Consider the following 20,313-nt stretch of genomic DNA (forward strand, 5'->3'; position numbering starts at 1 on the left):
CAGCATCCATTTCTCTCCTCCTTTTCTTCACTCTCCTGGTCCATCAGAGGCGGTGAGCATTTTCTTGCCTGAGATCGCTTGTCCGTTCCTGTCTCCCCAAGTCTGGGAGTTCCTTTCAGGCCCATTTCATTTCAAAAGTTACTTTTTCCTTATTTAAGGGAAAAAAAAAAAGCCTTTCTGAGCAAAATCCAAGAATTTTTACTGTTCATTCATTCAGCACATTCACACAACAAATGTCTGTACAGTTCAGTATATACCAAGTACATTTATAAGTAGCCTTGAAATTATTCTTTGCTTTAAGCATTTATATGATTCTCAAGTTACAGGGTAAGTTGATTTAAAAGTTTTCCCTTAATGCGAAGGATGCTCAGGCTCTCAGTTGTGTGAGAGGATGAATAAACACCGAGTGTCACACCAGGCCACCTGGCGCATCCACGCCGTGCATATGAGGCCGTGAGCTGGGGCTGAAATCCTAGAGGTGGTTTGGCAGCATTAACAGAGTTCTGTGGGCTGACTGACTTCCCGGAGAGGGACGAAGCTGTTTACCCACCCTGGAAGCCCTTCACAAAAATAACAATTTCATTCAACAACGCAGAGTGGAAAGCTACTGTCAGCTCTTAAATGTCCATGATAGAGTGACATCTAAAGAGACACGTAGAAACACAGTCCAGGGGGAAGGTAACAGCATCTCCTCCGGAGGGGAAACAGACCCACTGACAGCAAGAGGCACACGTGGAAACTCAACCCAAATCCCGCTCACCCGTGAGGCTTGGTTCAGATTTCCTCTCCTGGGTAGACTTTCCTTCTCCTTCTCCCTGCATCTGCCTTCATTCTTGCATTCTGTGTACTTGTGGTCCCTTTTGGTGCCGCGTGAAGTCAGGCACTTTTTTTTCATTCTCTGAGGACATAGATGGCGCTTAGCGTAATCTGGCTTGTGTTATGGGAAGTTTCTTTCACCTCTTTCTGGTGGATTATAAGCAACGTGAGGGTAGGAATTACGGGATTTTTTTTTTTTAATTCTTATTTTTTACTGAAGTGTAGTCAATTTACAGTGTTAATTTCAGGTGCACAGCAAAGTGATTCAGTTACACATAGACATACATAGGTATATTTTTTTCAGTTTCTTTTCCATTGCGGCTCATTGCAAGAAACTGAATATAGTTCCCTGTGCTCTACAGTAGGTCCTTGTTGTTTATCTGTTTACTCTGTCTTTAGAATCCAGCACAGAATCGAACAAATGGCAGAGCACTGACAGCAGCGGGTGGGCTCTCCCAGGGCTGGAGGACGTTCTCTGCTCGTGAAGGACAGTCGTAGGTTTCTCACCTGCTGTTTTGCAAGTGTGATGAGCGGCATCTGCAGACACAGGATGTGGCCGCTTGGCGGTTAACAGGGCCAGCATCCCTGGACTGGTCCCCGTTACGTAACGTGCTGCATTCTGCTTTTGTGGAGCTGTTTATTCCTCGCAGCGTTCCTTGGGCACCGCCGGTGCACCCGCGCGGCACTGGCGGCATCGCCCGCCGCACTGGTGTTCATATTCGCTGTGCCCGGGGCTCGCTTTCACGGCTGATCCTTCATCCTGTCTCAGACTCCAGGAGTGCAAGGCGGAGTCAGTTGCCTCATTCACAGCCTTCGCACGAGTGCTTCTCTCTTACTCTTAACATCCTGGGGTCACTAAGCATTTGAGTAAGAGATGCTAAGTGTGATTAAGAAAGACTCCATAAACATCCCCTTAAGGAACAGGAAATTAAGGGATGTTTTATGCCAGATCTGCAGCATTTTAGGGTTTCTCATAGTACCTTACTAAGGATACTTGACACTATACATGTTTGCAGTGCATCTCATTAGTCCTAAATACAGCGACTACGGTTCAAAGCACTTTGATGATGAGACATTTGCATCCAATCGATCTCTAATTTTTAAGACTATTGAAACCCGGTTTTGAGGTGCTGTGTGACGTGTTCTCAGATTTTCAACTGGTAAGTAGCCACTTTGTTGGCACTCAGCCTCGTATGTAAGCAGGGCTGCGTGCGCTTCCCAGGGTGTTTCGTAGGGAGCGCTGCTTCTGTTTTCAACTTGTGCGTTATTGCTGTGATGTGTAGAGTACTTTATAAATCCTCTCCTTCATTTTATTTTATTAAAAAAATTTTTTTTTGTACTGAAGTATAGTTGATGTGTTGTGTTGCTGTGTTAGTTTCAAGTGTACAGCAATGTGATTGTTATACTTATATGTGTGTATATATATTCTTCTTCAGGTTTTTTTTCCCATTACGGGTTATTGTAAGACATTAAATATAGCTCCCTGTGCTCTACAGTAGGTCCTTGTGGTTTATCTGTTTTATACGTAGTAGTCTGTGTCTGGTAATCCCAAACTCCTCATTGAGCCCTCTGCCCCCATCGCTTCCCTCTTTGGTAACCATAGTTTGTTTTCTGTCTGTGGGTCTGTTTCCGGACAAGCCCCCCTCCCTTAGTTTCCAGTCTCCCCTCTGGTCAGGAACGTGGGTGATGCTCTCAGAGTGCGTCTCAGTGCTGGTGTGTTTCCCAGAGAAGGCAGTGGCACATCAGTGGAAAACAGCTCCAGAGCGTAAGGACGTATGTGATGTGGTGCAGGTAGGAGACTGGATCTGGGGCTTCGCTTAGCATTTACTGGGCGTTTCCCAGGGGCCAGGCGTGGTGTCAAGTCCTGTCCTTAACACCTCCTGTAGTTCTCACAATTGCAGGGTAGTTGTTGGAACAAAGAAGGTGATCACGGACTGAGATTCGAGCCCAGGTATGTCTGGCTGCAGGTCCAGCCTCACCCACCTTCCCAAGGTGTGTCACATGTGATAGTTTGATGTGCCCAGGGTTTCTCAAACCTTGGAGGCAAATGTTTTTTCCTATTTAGAAACCGTATTCTTTCGGCAGAGTAGATTTACTGACGTTTTCTTGGAAGCACAAGACTTGCTGCAGGTGCCGACCAAGGCTCCCTTTCAGCTGTGCTCATCACTTGGTGTGGCCCAGAGGAGACCAGTGCTGTTCTTCACCCCCGTCCTCGTCTGGGGGCCTTTGACAGGTCTCCTCGCCACCTGGGACTCAGGTCACCGGCTTTGCTCCCAGCCCTCTGATCTGGGGCTACTGATCAGCAGTGGCAATTTGCATTTTTTTTAATACAGACTGGCACATTTTACACTTCAGCAGCTCTGAAGGGTGGGGGAACTGTTATCTCAGCTTTACAGACGCGGCAGCAGATGCACGGGAGACAGTGACTTTGTAGAGTTGCATGGCTCACACTAGAAAACCAGGATACGAGCCCTCCCACCTCCCACCACATCCCGGCTCCCAAGCGAGACCTCTGCTGGTACCAGCACTTCATTGGCCCTCCAGTAAAATGAATGACTTCACCTCCATTAGTGATTTTCAACCTCTGTCCCTCAAGTACTGGGGGATTCAAGGCTGAGGGGCATTGAGACGGAGGCTTTGCTGCAGCCCCGACCTCCCCGCGTCTGCCTGTTTCATACATCCATGTTCCACGTGATCTTTACCCGAGGAAAAGCTTCTGCGGCTGAAACTTGCTTCAAAGACCACCGAACCCCAAGGTTCTTACTACATCCTAAGCTCTGGCTCTAGGGGCCAGAACCAATGTTTTAAAAATCAATGAAATAAATATAAACATGAGTGAATTGTCAGTAGGAAAATATTATCTGGCTTACAAAATTACTTTGCAACTTTTCAAAAAATGTATCTGTTGGAGGAGGCCAGGAAGCTTCCCTCGAAGCAAAATTCCCTCCTCCTGGGCTCAGTGCCAGACACCTCGCTGGGAACCTCGTCCCTCCGTCCCTGGAGTTCGGCTGCCCCCTCGCCCGCTCAGATCCACTCTGCACACTTCCAAGAGCACCAGCCAGGTTTGAAGCATCAGGTAGTGGCTCCCCGCTCACCATTCCCTGGCTCCCATCACGTTCAAGGTCAAGTTCAGGCCCCTTCCCTTGGATAAAAGATTCCACGAGATGGGCTGTCTTCACCTCTGCTCTCTCTTCCCGCCCCACAACGTTTCCCCCAGGCTGGTGAACGGACTCACGGCCGCGGTGAACGCCAGGCTCTCTCCGCCCTTGGACTTGAGCTGGGACTGTTCCTGCACCTGGCACTCAGCCTCAGGGTCTGCTCAGATGTCCTTTCTCCTGGGATCGCTTCATTTCCTCTTGGGGCCTATGACTTAACCCCGCCCGCCCCTCTCCAGTGGTTGCGTAGCCCCTTACGGGCCGTCCTCTCTGCACTGAGACAGACCCTTTCTGTTCAAGTGGCATCTCCTCTGTCTAGCCTGTGGTCTCAGTGCCAGCATGGACTTCAGTCACTTTTGTATCCCTCGTGGTCAGAACAGCAGCTGACTCCCAGGAGCAGCCCTGGTAACTGCTGGCGAAAATGAAATCAAATGAAAAAGGAAATAGTGTTATGGTATCTATTTTCAGCAATGCACAGAATATAAAATATGTACTTGCTTGACACCTGTTACAGCGTGCTAGGATTGCAAATAATTTCATAATTAATTTTAGAGGATAATCAGACCTTTCGGTTTTGCCATGAAGTCTCATTTGACCACATGCTTACGTAGATTTGTCAGTGTCTGGAAAACACCGAGTTTCCTCACCTCCCCGGTCACTCCACAGCTGTCTTCCTTATTTACTGACTTGCTGAATCCCCAGTTCCGTCAGGGCCCAAATGATGTTTTCAGGTCATATCTCTAGTTTAGACCTCCTACGATAAAATGACACTTCCAGACAGAATTCTCCATCCTTCGCAGTTAAATTTCAAATTCAGTGAAGAATTCCTCTTTCTTCCCATCATGTGTTGTGTTATCTTCATTCCTGGAAGAGATTTGAGTACAGGGATTGTATACGGTTCTTTTTATGGGAAACTATGACCGTGAACCCTTGGTTTAATAAACCAGTTTCCTGTTCTCCCATTGCCCCGACTTCAGAAAGCTCTGTGATTCTCCGTGGGTGGTGTGCCCTCGAATGTGTGTGGCAGTTCCGAGAACACTGGACACCAGCTCAGAGTTACATCCTCGCCCTTGGTGTAGCCCCGTCTGGAGTGGGGGACGGGGGCGGTGAGGGGTTGTGACCGCCTTCTGAGCGGAAGTGCTGTTTTGTCCAGAAACCATCCAGGGCAGCTTTTGCGGCCTCCTCACTAGCTTTTCGATCAGGGGGCCCACAAGGTGAAGCCCAGGCACATGAGCGCGCTGCCATATAAATTTGACCCCTTGTAAATCTGCAGCATTTTCCCTTGTTACAACGGTTTTATCTTCTCGTGGACATAAATACGCCTCTGACGGGGCAGAGCCTCGCGCCATGAATATTCCTTTCGCAGTGGTGGAAACTGCGAGAAGGCTTTGAAGTTTTAGGATGACAGTCAAATGGGCCAACAAAGGGCAGGGACAAGCTAAAATAAAACCTTCACAGACGGATGGTTTTATTTCACATCAGCTCTGTGGTCTTCATACTGCCTGTCACCTGCTGCCTCTGCGCCTCGGCCCTGGGAAGCCGTGGACCAGGACCATAAAGTGCTCCGTCACTTGAAGGTCGTGGACGCCTGGGCTGTAATTTCTGCAGTTCCGAGAAAATCAGAGATCACTCCCAACCTCATCCTTTGCATCGGAATCCGTTTAGAGGTTTAACGCTTACATTTGACGGCTGCCTCCTTCAGCGGTCGTGTTTAAAACACGGCACTTCAGACTCACAGCAATTTCATTTCACGACTTGATTTATTGGGGGGGGGCTTGGTTTAATGATTTTGCTTTGCATACACACACACACACACACACACACACACACACACACACACACACACACAAAGCATAGGAGAATCTGAACTCAAAGCCCTTACCTTCTACTACCCAAAGTACATTTCCTTCCCTGCTCTTTTTTTTTTTTCATCAACACCTGTGGTTTTACTTTGTGGTTATTTTATTCCATGTGATAAACGGATAACAACCAAAATAAGGACCAAAATAATTATGATAGTCTGAAAAGACACTCAGTGGGAGCAACACTGTAAACATCCTAACATTGTGACGATTTGACAGAGAATTTGGGAAACAGATATAATATGGAGGTGTTGATAAATTTTCCTTCTAAGTTAAAGGTATTCATTTTAAAAGTTCACATAACCCTTATTTATTTTTAGATCAGGAGATCATCTTTTCGAAGAAAGCATTTCATAGAAGTCAAAAAACATTGAAATGAATTTTTTAAACATACATTTTTAAAATTTTTATTGAAGTAGACTAAGTTACAATGTGTCAACTGCTGTCAATACAGCATAATGTTCCCGTCATACATATACGTACATAAAACATTCATTCATTGCATTCATAAAAACATATTTTTTGTCACTATGGCATCTTTTGGAAAATTTTGCTCTGTTATTACAGCTAAAGTATGATTCTGTCCTTCTCCCCAGCTGGGTAACCCAGTAGCAAGACTCAGCCGCAGACCCGATTAACTAGCTTTATTCAGAATGGAGACTAAGTCATGTGTATGCTCTCCAAGAATTCCTTTGAGAGTATCAGTGCTTTCCTCTCACCTTTTATAAAGATGAACTTGAGTTTTTCCCCACACGGCCTAGCAGAGACACCGCCTGATTTTTAATATTAACGATATTAATAACAATTAACAGTAACGGTTAGAGCAGTTGATGCTCACTGGGTGCCTGCTGTGCACTCTGCCCCCTTTTAAGCATTTACCTGGATTTTCTCCTCAAGCCTCACAACCTGGTGTGGATCCTTGCACCATGGGGAGACAAATGTGCAACTCCTGTCCCCATGGGACTGCTTTCTGCTTGGGTCTGTGACCGCAGGTCTGGCTGGGACTTGGTCCTCATAGTAAATGTGCCCTTCGGTGAACCCCGGGGTCCCTGCGTTGGGCCAGAGCAGTGCCCCTCTAGCAGTGAATTCTGCAAGAACAAAGAGAAAGGCATCTTCACACTCACCTCTCCCACCAGAATTGCCCGTGAAGCAAAGCGGAATGGAGACATTACTTCCAGCAGCATCCCCAGCAAAGATGCCCTTGTTCTGGGATTTGTGAAGGTCAATGTCAGGTCACAGAGCGTCTGCTACACCTGTTTCCAGTTGGGGTGTAAGCGTGCCCTCATCCTTGCTTTCTGCTCGCTCCTTCTCGTGCCCCCTGGTCGCTTGTCAAGACTCAGTTGTCCAGCTGGTGTCGTGGAGCCCCTGTTGGGCAGTGTCCGCCCCCGTACACCTCGTCTACTTGAAGGCTGTGGCAAACATCCAGCATCCCTCAGGACCCAGCGTCAGGACCGGATAAGCAGGTGTGCTGGAACTCCTCTGTGGGTGACTTTACCTCCACCAGTCCCTGTGCCTCGTGTCATCCATGCACTGGAGAAGGGGACAAATGGAAGGTCAGGCGGCTTCCCAGCACCAGCGCCGTCTTCTCCTCCCTGGTCGCTGGGTTTTAGAGAACGTGTAGAATGATCGCTCCCTGGGAAGCATCTGTTTCCATGGAAACACATTTACTAGTCTGTAAACCCTTCCAGCTAGTTCCAGGAACATTAACTCTCTACTAGTATTTAAAAAAAAAAAGTGTCTAAGATTAGCATCTGGCTTTTGAATAGTTACGAGGATTGAAAGAAAATTACAAATAGGCTCTTCTCATCTGAAAAGTAATTTATTTGATGTTATTAGTCATGATCCTTCATATAAGCAGAGTGACCCCCACCAGGAGACAGGTTCTCCTGTGCTCACCCAGCCTTCCTTTTCTGTGTCTCCGCTTTGGGCTTGGCTTTAGATGCATCTGGGAGGCCCTAATTTTATTGAATCATTCTTTGCTGTGTATATGCTATTTGTGTTTTTTAAATCTCAGCTTTCTTATGGAGCCACGCCTACTGTCCCTACCCATTGCATTATTTAATATCCACTGAAAGTTTTGGACTTACTGTTGCCATTTTATGAGTTGTTTTTTGGCTGTTTCGTAATTCCTTTGTTCCTCTCTCGTCTCCTCCTTTGTGATTTGATGATTTCCTTTTTTTTTTTTTAAATGGAGGTACTGGGGAGGTATAGGACCTCGTGCATGCTAAGCATGTGCTCTACCACTGAGCTATACCCTGCCACACGAGTTACAGTTTTGACAGAAAATTTTAAAGGGTACAGAACCATAATTTTTGCTATTGACTATTAAGTACACATGGCCCAGTTTCAGCATATTTGGGTCTTTGGTCCCTTGCAAAGCGAGGGACCATCTGTAGAGAAGAGAGTCCAACAGATCCTGTTGCCATTTGGATTTTCTATTACTGAAAAATGTGTTCACACATCCGTTTTAATATTGCCAGTATTTTCAAGTATTTTTCTCGACTTTGAAAGGCAGTTCATATAGTAATAAATGCCTTATTGATCATAGAACTTCACCGACTTTCTAGTATTTGTTACTTTTCAAAGAGTCCAGAAGTTAATATTCAAAGACTTGGGTTTTTGTGGTGCTTTTGGTGAAATATTTTTATACAGTAAAAGTTTTTGTTTGTTTGTTTTCATTGTAAATGAAGGCCCCTCTGGTATGCTACGTAGGCAGACAGCCGAGTCGCTGGATTACACACGGCGGGTTTTACAGACAGTTCCCGAGTGATCACCAGATTTACCATCCGTGTCTGCGGTCCCTTGGGGGTGAGACACACACTCATGTTTGCTCATTTAAATCAGCAAGCTGTGAGGCTTCACTGTGAATTCTGTGGTGTGCAGGCAGAATGGTTTGATAATTAAACATCTAAAATGATTAAAACTGCCTGGCACCGTCCAAGCTTATAAAAAATACCTGTAATTTAAAGCCTCCAGTGGTTTGGTTCTGAAAGATGCTAGAATGATGAGTAATCACGAGAGCCTCTGGGTTGTTTTAATGCCTCCGAGCCTGTGCCACGGTCTGTGTAAGAGAAGGGACCTTGGTGACAGTTTGGGAGGAGGTCCCCAGCACCGCCACCAGCGAGCCCGCATCAGTGTGCCTCTCCCTGGGGGGCCTTGCGCAGACAACACGCTGCGTCACGCAGGGTGATGAAGGGCCTGGGGTGGGCAGGGTCTGTGCTTTAAAAGAGTGATTTCGTCACGTTCAGGGAGCCGAGCCGACTTAAACATAGCTCAGGGGAAACCCGAGAGCGGCAAGACCGACTTTCTTCTCTGCCTTTTCTCTTCCAACTTTTTGCTAAAGTAACCTCCTTCGTGGTCACATAGCACGGAAACTAGCTGATTTTGTTCTTTTGCGGATATGCCCTCTTTATACACGAATCTTTATATAGGTTTTCACGTGGTTTCTTTAATCATGTTCATCAACTTTATAAAGAAAAAATAAAAATGTTTACCCCAAAATATTTTTGCCTGAACCCGAGGCAAAGATTATCATGAGGAGGAGCTGTAAAAGGCCAGTGACGGGAAAGAAATGGGTCAGAAATGGTGGTTTTGAAGCTCCTTCGCTAATTCTCAGATTCTGGCTGTCTACTTGGTGACTTGGAACTGGCTGCTGTTTCTCTTCAGTCTCCTGGCCAGCAGTGTCCCCTGCTTGGGGACGGGGGACCCCCAAGCCTGGCCGCCAGGAGGCCTCCATCTCCAGCTCCGGCCATCCTCACCCGCCCCCATGGGCAGTGATTCCCACCCTCCCTGGGCTGGCTTTTGGTGGGGTGCGACTTGACTCAGATGCTTCCAGAATTCTGCCCAGGATGCCTGCCCCTCCTCCCACTTTGTCGCTTTGTGAACCGCAGTGAAAATCCTGAGGAATGCGTCCCCACCCTTCCCAGGAACTTGGTTAGTCTTCACCTGGTTCCGGAAGCAGCTTGTTTCTCCCACCCAACTGGTGCCTGTTGCCGCCGAGGCTCTAGACCTGTGGGGTCCCCGCCACCAGGGGCTCTGCTTCACCCTGCTGCAGGCGCTGCCGGAGGCGCCAGCGAGGGGAGGCGCCGGATTGCAGCCTGCACTCTTTCACGGCACGTCACACCTCTCAGGATCACTGTCTGGCTGCTTCGTTCTTATCTTCCCCATGAGGCTGTGAAGCCCTCCTGTCTTACCTGTTTATCATCACTTCTGCCTCCGCCCTGAACATCCAGCCCCGAGCTGGACCAAAGCCCTTGTTCTGTAAGTAACAGTGTATCCAAGGACCGGATGAGGGATTGAATGGAAGTTTGAATCAGTTCCCAAGGGGCTACACAGTCAGAGCTGAATCAGCAAGAGAGTCTAAACTCCAGTTTCACAAAATTAACATAAGATGTGCAGGGATAATTTTCTGCTATTCAAAATCTGGCCGTGGTGAGAGTTTTTGTAAATAGAACTCTTAAAGACCCCAGGACTAAATCTACTCATTGGTCTCAGACAAAGGCGCAGTAGCTGTTTCTGTTAAGGGCGCAGAGAAATGACGGTTTTGTCCTCCGCGGTACTGAGCATGGGGGGGCACCCCTGCCGGTTCCTGGGCTGGAGGTACCTGAGGGCAGCGTGGGGAGCGGGGCTGGCCCAGGTCTGGAGAGGCTGTCACTCCTTCCCAGCTGTGTGCTCCACCGCCGTGGCCGGAGGGCAGGCGGGAGAACGAGGTCAGAGATCCCGGGCAGTGGCCGGTGCTCGGACCCTGGCAGGGAGGCCAGGCATCCCCACTGGCATCAGAGAAGCAGGCGGTTGTGGGAGTGGCGCAGTGGCCGTCTGAGCCAGTGCGGTCCCGCTGGCCCTTGGACTTCACAACACCCTCCCTTGATGGTTGACCCTGAGACCACATTACACACCCCTGCCCTCCAGTCATTAAGCTGCCCTTCCGTGCAGCTAATTTATTATGGGACTGAGTCAGGCCTGGAAGAAACAGTCTGCTGGAACTTAGTTTACTTACTCAAAGGCTGTCAGTGGCCTGGAGTCAGGGCCAAATGGACAGTTCAGAGCATCATGCCTTCTCTGTTTATTCTGATGATTCTGCTCTTCTGTTACCGTCAACTAAACAGCACAAGGGAACAGAATTCCCTGAGGGCCTGAGATACGAGACGCCCTGGAGGTCTGAAGCTTCTGTCTAACAGAAGTCCTTGTGATGAGGGGGCGAGCAGGAATTGAACTCCTAAGACCCATTTTTCACTATTTAGAATTATTTATTCAAGAACCCTTTCAATGCACGTGGTTATTGCATCATACTTACTTGTTTAGAGGAGGAAACGTAATTATTAGTCTAATTTGCTCCAGACCAGAAAGTGCCACTAAATGCTATGATTAGAAAAAGAAAAAAGAAATTTATGTTTATTTGTTTATGTTTATTTATGACATTATTATGTGCTTTAATTTGTAGAGGACAAAAAGGAAAGGGACTGGTTAAGACTATTAAAACTTAAGTTTCTTCATTGGGGAACCCATGATTTATGAATGATCATAGTTGGAAATGTTACACTGATTTATGTAAAAGGAAAATTTAATTCAGTTGTAAGTAAAAGTAACAGTATTTCAAGTATATTTTACCTGGAAGCATTATTTTTCTTACCATTTCTTTCTTTAGCATAAATCAGAGCCCCTGACCAAGGGTTCTTTTGATTCTGAAAAAATTACATGAAGTCTTGATTTGGACTGTGTTATTGGCCAAGTATTAAACTTCCTTTATTATTTCAAATGCAAACCAACAGGGGGAAGAAAATCAGATTAAAACAACTGCAACTTTTTTTTTTTTCAGTTTTTGAGAAAATTCCCACAGAAAGTCAATTATAGATTAAGCATTTGAGTGTGTCACTTGAACAATACTGTAAATTTGTGCCAAACCCTTTAAGGAGGGACACAGGAGGGGAGACCCTGATGGTGACCGGTCCTCAAATAAAAGGTTATTCTTTAAATTGCTATAAAAGATGCTATAGGAAAATAGAGTCCAAACTGTAATAGGCCAAGTATAGCGTCTTCTTCTAAGCATTATTTTGGAGCTTTACTTTTCTGAAGATGGCTTTATTTCTAATACTCTAAATAAAACGGACATGATTGGATATTGTCCCTTGATTATAGCAATTCATAAATTTTATGTTAGGAAAAATATTGGACTTCTGAATAATTTCTATACAAATAATTGTATGTTTTGTTTTTATTTACAATTCTCTGTATCTCTTTTTGCCAACAGAAAGCAACATTCTATTTTTTTTTTATTGAAGTAAAATTTGATGAAGTTGATTTACAATGTTATGTTACTTTCAGGTGTACAGCAAGGTGATTCAGTTATACATACATATATATATATTCTTTTTGAGATTCTTTTCCATTATAGGTTATTACAAGACACTGAATATAGTTCTCTGTGCTGGACAGTAGGTCCTTGTTGTTTATCTGTTTCACATATAGTAGTGTATAAATGTTAATCCCAAACTCCTAATTTATCCCTCTCCTGCCCTTTCTCTTTAGTAACCATAGTTTGTTCTCTATGTATGTGAGTCTGCTTCTGGTTTGTAAATAAGTTCATTTGTATCATTTTCTTTTAGATATCACATATAAGTGATATCATATGATATTTGTCTTTCTCTGTCTTACTTCACTTAATATGATAATCTTTAGGTCCATCCATGTTGCTGCAGGTGGCATTATTTCATTTCTTTTTTATGGCTGAGTAGTATTCCATGGTGTGTATATGTACACCCCCCCCATCTTCCTTATCCATTCGTCTGTCATTAGATATTTAGGTTACTTCCATGTCTTGGCTATTGTAAACAGAAAAAGAAACATTCTAAATGTACACGTTAATTTTTGTACCAGACACAGCCCTCATCTACCTGTAAATTTAAAAAATAATTCTGCACTCAGAAAATGGTGCTCTCAGTATAATGCCGTGAAATATACTCGTCACACCTAAACTGTCCCTTCAGTGCCTCATTTCTGGCTTATATTTAATATGAATTTTTAAACTCTGAACCCAAGTAGATTAGAAGCAGGACTTGTGAAGAGGCTGGAGACTTCTGGACACAAGAATAATGACGAGACAATTAGTAACTAACGACCTGGCTCCCTGGGGAACCCCAGACATCTGAGAAAGCGGACGTCTACAGACAGTGTTTACATGTTCTGTCATCATGTGATAGCCGTGAACTATCAACAAACAGGGAAAGAAGTATATAATCTACTTTTAAAAGATCTCATCACAAATGCTTGTTTAAACAGTTTTGACCCTTAAATAAACGTGGTGAGTGAGTGAGAGGGCTTCTGTCTTCTGTGTCCCCCCAGGTGTGCACAGGGCCCTCACTCCCTGACAACCGGAACTAATTAAGCAATGGACACCACACCCTCTCGGCCAGTCTCTGAGGCCGGGGCTGCCCCGGCCTCACGCTTGGCGCTTTCTGTGTCTTATTTAACTGAGAGACAAATTCAGCCACGGATGTCCGGATGGCCACAGTTCGGATTAGTTACACGTACAGCAAAAGGCCGTTGGTAAAAAATAGAACTCTGTTTTGGATTGTTTTTTAGTACAGTTTAAAATCAGAATGATATTAAAGTTTAAAGTTAGTATCTTCACATCCGTAGCTTACTTAGTAGTTTTAACAAGTGAGTTCTTAACTCATTTTTACCTGAAAAATTGTGAATATCACCATATATAAGCTAGGCTTCCAAAGTCTGAGTGTTGGGGGAAGGGCATAGCTCAGTGGTAGAGCGCCTGCTTAGCATGCACGAGGTCTTGGGTTCAATCCCCAGTACCTCCAATAAAAAACAAGATTTTTTTCAAAAAGAACTTTCTAGGAAACAAACTCTGAGTGTCACTCTCTGTCCTTGAGCACTTGTTTGTATCACTAGTAACGACCCCCACGCATCCTGCAGCCAAACCTCACCTGTGGGACTTTGCTTTGTGTGGAGCAGGGTGGCGCTGAGAGCCCTCTGGCCTGGTCCCTGGGGTCCTGCTGGGTGTGCAGCCCACCTCGTCGTTACACTGCTCAGGCCTGATCAAGTCCCTTTCCGGGTGAGTCCTAAGTCCCATTAAACCTGGAAACAATTTCCAGAAATGTGTTCCCAAGAGCACTCCTGTGGGAAATAATCATCTGGCTTTGTGGCTTTACAGGATCTTTTAAAAAGTTTCCTGCAAAAGAAGGAAGCAAATATGTGCTGGAATGATTCGTTAGTAAAACAGGCTCTTCTGGGTCTGGGTCTTCGATGGCACCTCGTAGGTGTCCGGGTCCACAGTTGCTTTGGACTTGTCTCGGCTAAAATTCCATAAGCCGAGGAGGAAGGTCAGTGTCAGAGCAGAGTGTAAGTGCCTTGTCCCGCAGTTTTTAAAAGGCTGATGCTCACTCCTAGCCCCTTGTCCCTTCATTTTGGTATTTTCTGTGTTTTAAAGTAACTCACATCCTGCCCTCCTGTTAATGTCATCTACAAACTTAGTAAGTTTGCTCTCGCTTGCCCTCTGGGTCTTTAGTGAACTAGCCCTGTCCCTTAAGAAGGAAAGGTCTCACTAATAGCTCAAAGGCTGATATTTGTACAAGGCGACACTGTTTTCCCAGATTAACAAAATGATGGGAGGTGGAATCAAAAGTCGTGAGAGAATGTGTCTGTGACTGGGTCCTTTCCACGCCGAGGGAAGTGTTCATCTAAAAGGATTATCCCATAGTTGTTGTTCCTAAAGTCAAATAGGTTTATATTTGATCGTTATTTATCCTGATAATGAGACAAGAATAAATGACATATTTCCAGGAATTCTCAGAACTTCCTTTGAAAACTGTGATTATGCGTAGCACTCCGGAAGAGATGCTGGCACCCTATCCACATGAGCTCTCCTGGCCCCGCGGCCCCCCTCAGCACGGCCAGCCGCACGCTGGCCTCCGGGGCGTACGTGCTTGACGAGGAGAGTCCACGTTCGTCTCTCTTGAACCCCAGGTGTGGGACGCCAGGCCTCTCCTCCTAGACCCATGCACTGCAGGGGCTTTCCTTCCCTAGTTCCGTGGACGGGTCGGGCTTTTGGTGCGCTGACAGGCACTGGGGTGAGAGACACAGCCACAGGCGAAGCAGCCCGGGGTCAACAGGGTTAGCAGTCAGTGGGAGTCACGCAATGCTGTGAACACCCGACGTGCGTTAATTTACTTCCTCCTGATTTAATGTCCATCGGAGCTGGGTGATACCCCTTTTTACAGACGAGGAGACTGAGACACAGGGAGCTTAAGCCTCTCGCTGAAGGACATTTCGCCAGTCAGGTAGCGGCAATGTCCAAGCCCAGCAGGCGCCTCTCCGGGCGTCGCACCGCACTGCCCTCCGATGAAAGGCAGCAGGAGAGGCGGTCCTGATCGGCATCAGACTTCTGCAGTGCTCTGCGATCACCCGTGTGTCGCTATTGGAAAGTTTGTTGTTGTTGCTTTAATGTGTAGTTGCATCACCGTAGATTCTGGGGAAATTTACCTTCCTCAGAATCGATGACTCATCTTGACCGGCACTGTTTTCTGAAATATTCCACGGCTCACCTGCTGGTGCCCAACCCCATGCCCCACCCTACCCAATTTCTAAAAAGACGACTTTCCGGGCTCATTTCCCATTTCCTTTAGAACTACGGAAAGGAATTCCCCTGCACGTCCTTGTAATGTTCTGCGTGTGATCTTAGCAGAAACAGAACAGCACAGTGATTGTGACCTGGGCTGTGGAAGTCAGACAGGCCTGGACTGGAATCCTGCTTTGGCCACATGGCAGCCTGTGGAAGACTCACTCACTCGGGCAGTGGGTATTTGTAGCCTCGAGTCTGGGTTCTGGAGATGCAGAGAACAAGCAGACAAAGGCTGCTCTGATGGAACTTCATACTCGTATAGGAGACAAACAGTAAATCCAGAAGGACACAGCAATCCTGTTGGACCCACCTTTAATGTGTATCCAGAACGTGACCAGTTCTCCCCACCCCACTACTGTCACTGAGCTCAGACCCTGGGATCACTGGATGGCCAGTTAACTGGCCCCTGCAACCTGTTCTCAGCAGAACATCCTTCCAGCGGTGCCTGTTGTGCGTGGAGAGGGTTGTGGTCCTGCGGTGGCCCCCTGCGCCCACCTGGTGATGCCTTCAGCTCTCCCACCTCCTTCATCCCACACCAGCCACGCAGGTGCCTCTGTGCTGGTCCTCCCCTAGCACCCCTGTGATCACCCCCTCCCCCCTGTACAGCTTTGCTGAGATGTCCCCTTTTCAGTGCGGCCCTCCCTGTCCAACATGTCAAATCTTGCCTTGATGTAGGAGGAGCCGACTTAGCCATTGAACAGACGATTGTGCCAGCCCTAAAATCCAGACCAGAAATGGGTCTTTATACTCCAGGAGTTCTGCGGCCCGTCCCTGGAATAAATCAGCGTGTTTCCAAGGTCTGGGAGTCCTCCTCCTCACAGAATGATGTTTGGATGTGTCATGACAGGTAACGTAGAGATAGTAAATGAATGATGATTCAGCCTCTCGGGAAGAGATACGGAAGAGACAAGCCCATGACCTTATTCTTGTCCAGAGTGTATTCCATTTCAGGCTAGTGATTCTGGATTCCAGAGGCTGGAGGATATAATGAACTCTAGAGCATCCAGAATGGTTGGTTAATTCAAAACCATTTCAGGCTTCTCCTTAATGTGGTGCACACGGCCCTGGGGGGCTGCCTCTGGGGTCCAGAGCCTAGCGGTTCCCTCAGGACCTAAAGAAAAACCAACGAGAAGGCCAGAAAGCGGGTGTCTCGGGACCCCACGGGCTGGCTGAAAGCCAGACGCCTCTTTTGTGTTTATTTTATGGCCTTTTTGTGCAGCTCTGTGCAGTATCCTTTAAGCAGGAAAAATAAAATAGGATAAAATCAATAGTAGGCAAACCAATTAGGGGATCTAAGTGAAGAGGTTTCTCTGAGTCTAACAAAGCAGCAGGCACGCCAGCTCCGTGGAAGGGATTCCGTGCTGGGCTTTCCTGGCGGCCGGAGGACACAGATTTGGGAACAAGAGCGGTTTATTCAAGTCCACTCCCCCGAGGGACAACCCCTGCACCAACACTCAGGAAGAGTTACAAAGGGAAAGGTGCAGGGGCCTCGGTCTGACATCTAAGCACAGAGAAAGTGACTGCAGAAAGCGGGGCTGGCAGGTCTGGGGGCGTCCTTCACCTCTCAGCACCTCGAGTTCTGCGCTGGGCTGGGCGGATGTGACTGCGGTGTCGGATTTCCCTGTTCAAGTTCTAGCCCCACTTTTTCTAGCTCAGGTGGAGTGAGGGTTTTCTTAGGCAAATGATCAAACATCTCAACATCTTGGGGCCTCAGTTTCTTCATTCATAAAATGAAAGATCATAACAGCTCCTAACTAATTGAGTCATAGTTGGATTTGATGTAATATTTACAAAATATTAATTTGTGAAGCCCCTTGCAACAGTTCTGGTGCACAGTAAGCACCATCCAGGAGTTACTTCTCTAATCGTAGCTGTCATGTAGTTTGTGCCTAATGAATGCGTATATGCATAAATGCCATCTCTTTACATCCAGAAGGCATTTTTTCAGCTTCCTTATTTAATCTGCATTGAACTTGATAGGGACTCAGTTTCCCTCTTTCATTAGAAAATAAAAAAAGATTAAATACAGGACAGCATTTTTAAAAATTAAGTCAAAAGTATCTATCTTTATAAATACTCAATATTGGGAAATCTCTTGTCCTCCAAAAGGTGAGTATGAGAAAGATACTAGAGTAAGATCGTTAGATATGAAAAAGATACACCCTGTGTGCACAGATGTCATTAACTTCAAGTTTTTTAAAAGTTTACGCAGTTCTCATCCACCTCTTTACTGATAATAACGCCATTTCCCTAACCCTCAGGGACTTAATTTGACTTGTTCCTTTTCTCTTCCCTCCTCTCTGCCCTGACCTTTTCTGTGACATCCCTTCCATACCTTGGATGAATGAGCTCATTCTGTCTTGGAAACGCCCATCCCGCTAGTGGGGGCCGGCCAGGGTGATAAACCAAGAAGCAAGCATCAGTCTCTGGAGACTCGCTGACACTGAGAAGGGAAACATCCCGGGGCGTTCAGATTTCAGACACGCTTCCCATCCCGAAACTGGCCACCTTGTTTCGCGAGACCAAATGGCAGCTTCAGGGCACTGCACCAGAAGGTTCCCGATGGGCTAGCTCGGGTGGAGAGCTTGGTGGCAAATGATTACTTCTGAGCCAGGGCTGTTCATGGAGGGGGCGTGGCCGTGGTATGAGGTGCGGAGAAGCTTCCAGAGAGGCCTCATTGAGGAGAGTTTTGACTCAGCACAACTCTGATTTTCAGTTCCAAATCAGCAGGCTTTGCAACAGCTCCGGCTATGAACATCTTCCAAGCCCCTTCGGTGACAAACTCCAAAAATTCCCTCTTGAACCTGAAAAATGTGGTTTGAAAAGTACCTTTTTTTTTTTTTTCACAGCTGTACCTGAAGATATTAGTTTGATGCAGCCTGGGGAAGCTGTTTCCCTTTTACTATTCTAAAACAAGCTACGATAATAGTAATGATACACTTTTAAAAAAACCCACTCAACCGTATTTGTGCTTCTAAGCCTTAGTCTCCTCTCTCGATTCTCATTTTAACATTGCCTACAGACGTTATTCTTATGTATTACCTTAAATGTTCAGAATTGACATTATTCATGAGTTTTCTGAAAAAGTGGGATAATAGTATCCTCTGGGTGCCAAAAACTCCGAGGGGTGCCCACCCATGTGCCTGCTGACTCAGGAAGGCAGGACTCAACCCAGGATGGTGGAGAACCGGATGGGGGCCAGGCAGCATCACTCAACAGCTGGCACCTGCTCTCCTTTCTCTTAAGATTTGTCTTCATTGGAGTTTGAGGGGGAAACGCGGGTGTGCATTTCTCATTGTGATAGAGGGTCAGACTCTCCAAATAACTGGCTTCTCCTCGGCGAGGTTTGGGGAAACTTGGTTGAAATCAAGCCTTTACTTTTCTTGTGGGACCTTGCAGCCTTGCGACCATTGCCATAGAACGTGTTCCGACAGCGCCGATGCCCCGGTCCCTCCCGCCGGCCTGGTGGCGGACGCTGCGGGCTGCGTTGTTCCTCAGGCCCCCCTTGCGCGGGGGGTTGGGGTGAGGCTGTGACTGGCGCGGCTCCCCCGTGTCTGCCAAGCCCGACATCCCGCTGAGCGCTTTGCACCTGTTAACCTGGTTTTCCATCCCAGCCACCCGGTAAGGTGGCGTCTGCGTGCCGTCCTGGGGCGGCCAAGGAAGCCGAGGTGCAGGTGTGGGTAGATAACCTGCGTCGGGGACACGCAGCCTGTAGGCGACGGAGCCCAGGGTTAAGCCAAGTTCGGGCTTATGTTCAGTCCACATTGGTACTGTCACCGAGCAAGTGAGCAAAACGTCCTGCCCCCAGGCTCGTGCCCCTGACTCCGAGGGCGCCTCCCGCCGTGGCACGCAGCTTCCGACGGAGCGAGGACGCAGCAAAGGCGCCGGCCGGGGCGCGCGAGGAGGCGGCCAGGCTGCGCCCCCGCGTAGACGCCTTCTCGCCCAGCCGCCGCCTGCCTGCCCCGCCGCCTCCTTCCCCGCGTGGCTCTGGGAGGTCTTCGCGCTGCGCCTCTTCTTCTGGGGGCTTCCCTTTCCACCTTCCTCATCTAGGGTTCGGTGTCTGAATTATCCTGTTGATTGCTCAGTAGTGGAGAGTGACGGACAATGTAGGGATAAGAAGTAACCAGGAGAAATTCCAGCCAGGGGACCTCGGGAAGGACGCCCGGTATTTCCGCAGGTAACTTCTTTCTCTGTGATTGTTTCCATTCATTTCTTCCCCTTTTTTAGGGGAGGGTAGAGGGCGTGGGAAGTAATTAGGTTTATTTATTGATTTATTTACTTATTTCTATTTTTTAATGGAGGTACTGGGGACTGAACCCAGGACCTCGTTCCTGCCGAGCATGTGCTCTACCACGGAGCTCTACTCCCACCCTCAGTAATTCACTTCTGAATGAGAATCCGTGCTTACAGACAGCTGGATCCCACCCCAGAAGTAGCTGCCCCGTTGCTGTAGCTCCGGTCAAGTGTTCTAGAACTCGGAGGGACAGAGTACCAGCCCGTGTTGTTGAGGTTCTGATTTAGCTACTGAAGAGCTGAGTGGCAAAGCATCTAATACTTTCAGGACATGCCTCTGGGACCCCATGAAATTCCCAAGGTGAGGAAAGGAGCATGGGTGTGACTGGGGGCGGCTGGAATCAGTCAGCTGAGGTCATTGTCCATCAGACACAGGCCTCGCCCATCAGGCCACAGCACTTGGGTGGAGGCCGAGGGCTGGTGTTCGGAGCGTCCCCGTGAGAAGCAACCGTTTAAAGGATGCTCAGTGGACGCTGCTCTGGAGGCATGTGAGGAACATGCTTCTCCCCTGACTTGCCATGTGACCGTGCAGTCATCTCAGTGCCAGTGCTCCTGG

General features: G+C 47.4%; 1 protein-coding gene across 5 annotated transcripts in view; it reads left to right on the plus strand.

Annotated features, from left to right (window-relative positions):
* The window catches only part of LOC105081475 (protein FAM110B), a 115,296-nt gene that overhangs the window by 73,478 nt on the left and 21,505 nt on the right, over nucleotides 1-20,313 (plus strand). Inside the window, exons 1-2 of one of the 5 annotated variants that reach the window (XM_074355134.1) lie at nucleotides 17,463-19,641; nucleotides 19,766-20,058. The exons of the other annotated variants lie outside the window; for them this stretch is intronic. The gene's annotated coding sequence lies outside the window, so the exon portion shown is untranslated. Of the gene's footprint in view, nucleotides 1-17,462; nucleotides 19,642-19,765; nucleotides 20,059-20,313 lie in introns of those variants that run through there. 5 annotated transcript variants of the gene reach the window in all.

Source organism: Camelus bactrianus, chromosome 29 (genome assembly GCF_048773025.1).
Source record: "Camelus bactrianus isolate YW-2024 breed Bactrian camel chromosome 29, ASM4877302v1, whole genome shotgun sequence".
Taxonomy (NCBI): domain Eukaryota; kingdom Metazoa; phylum Chordata; class Mammalia; order Artiodactyla; family Camelidae; genus Camelus; species Camelus bactrianus.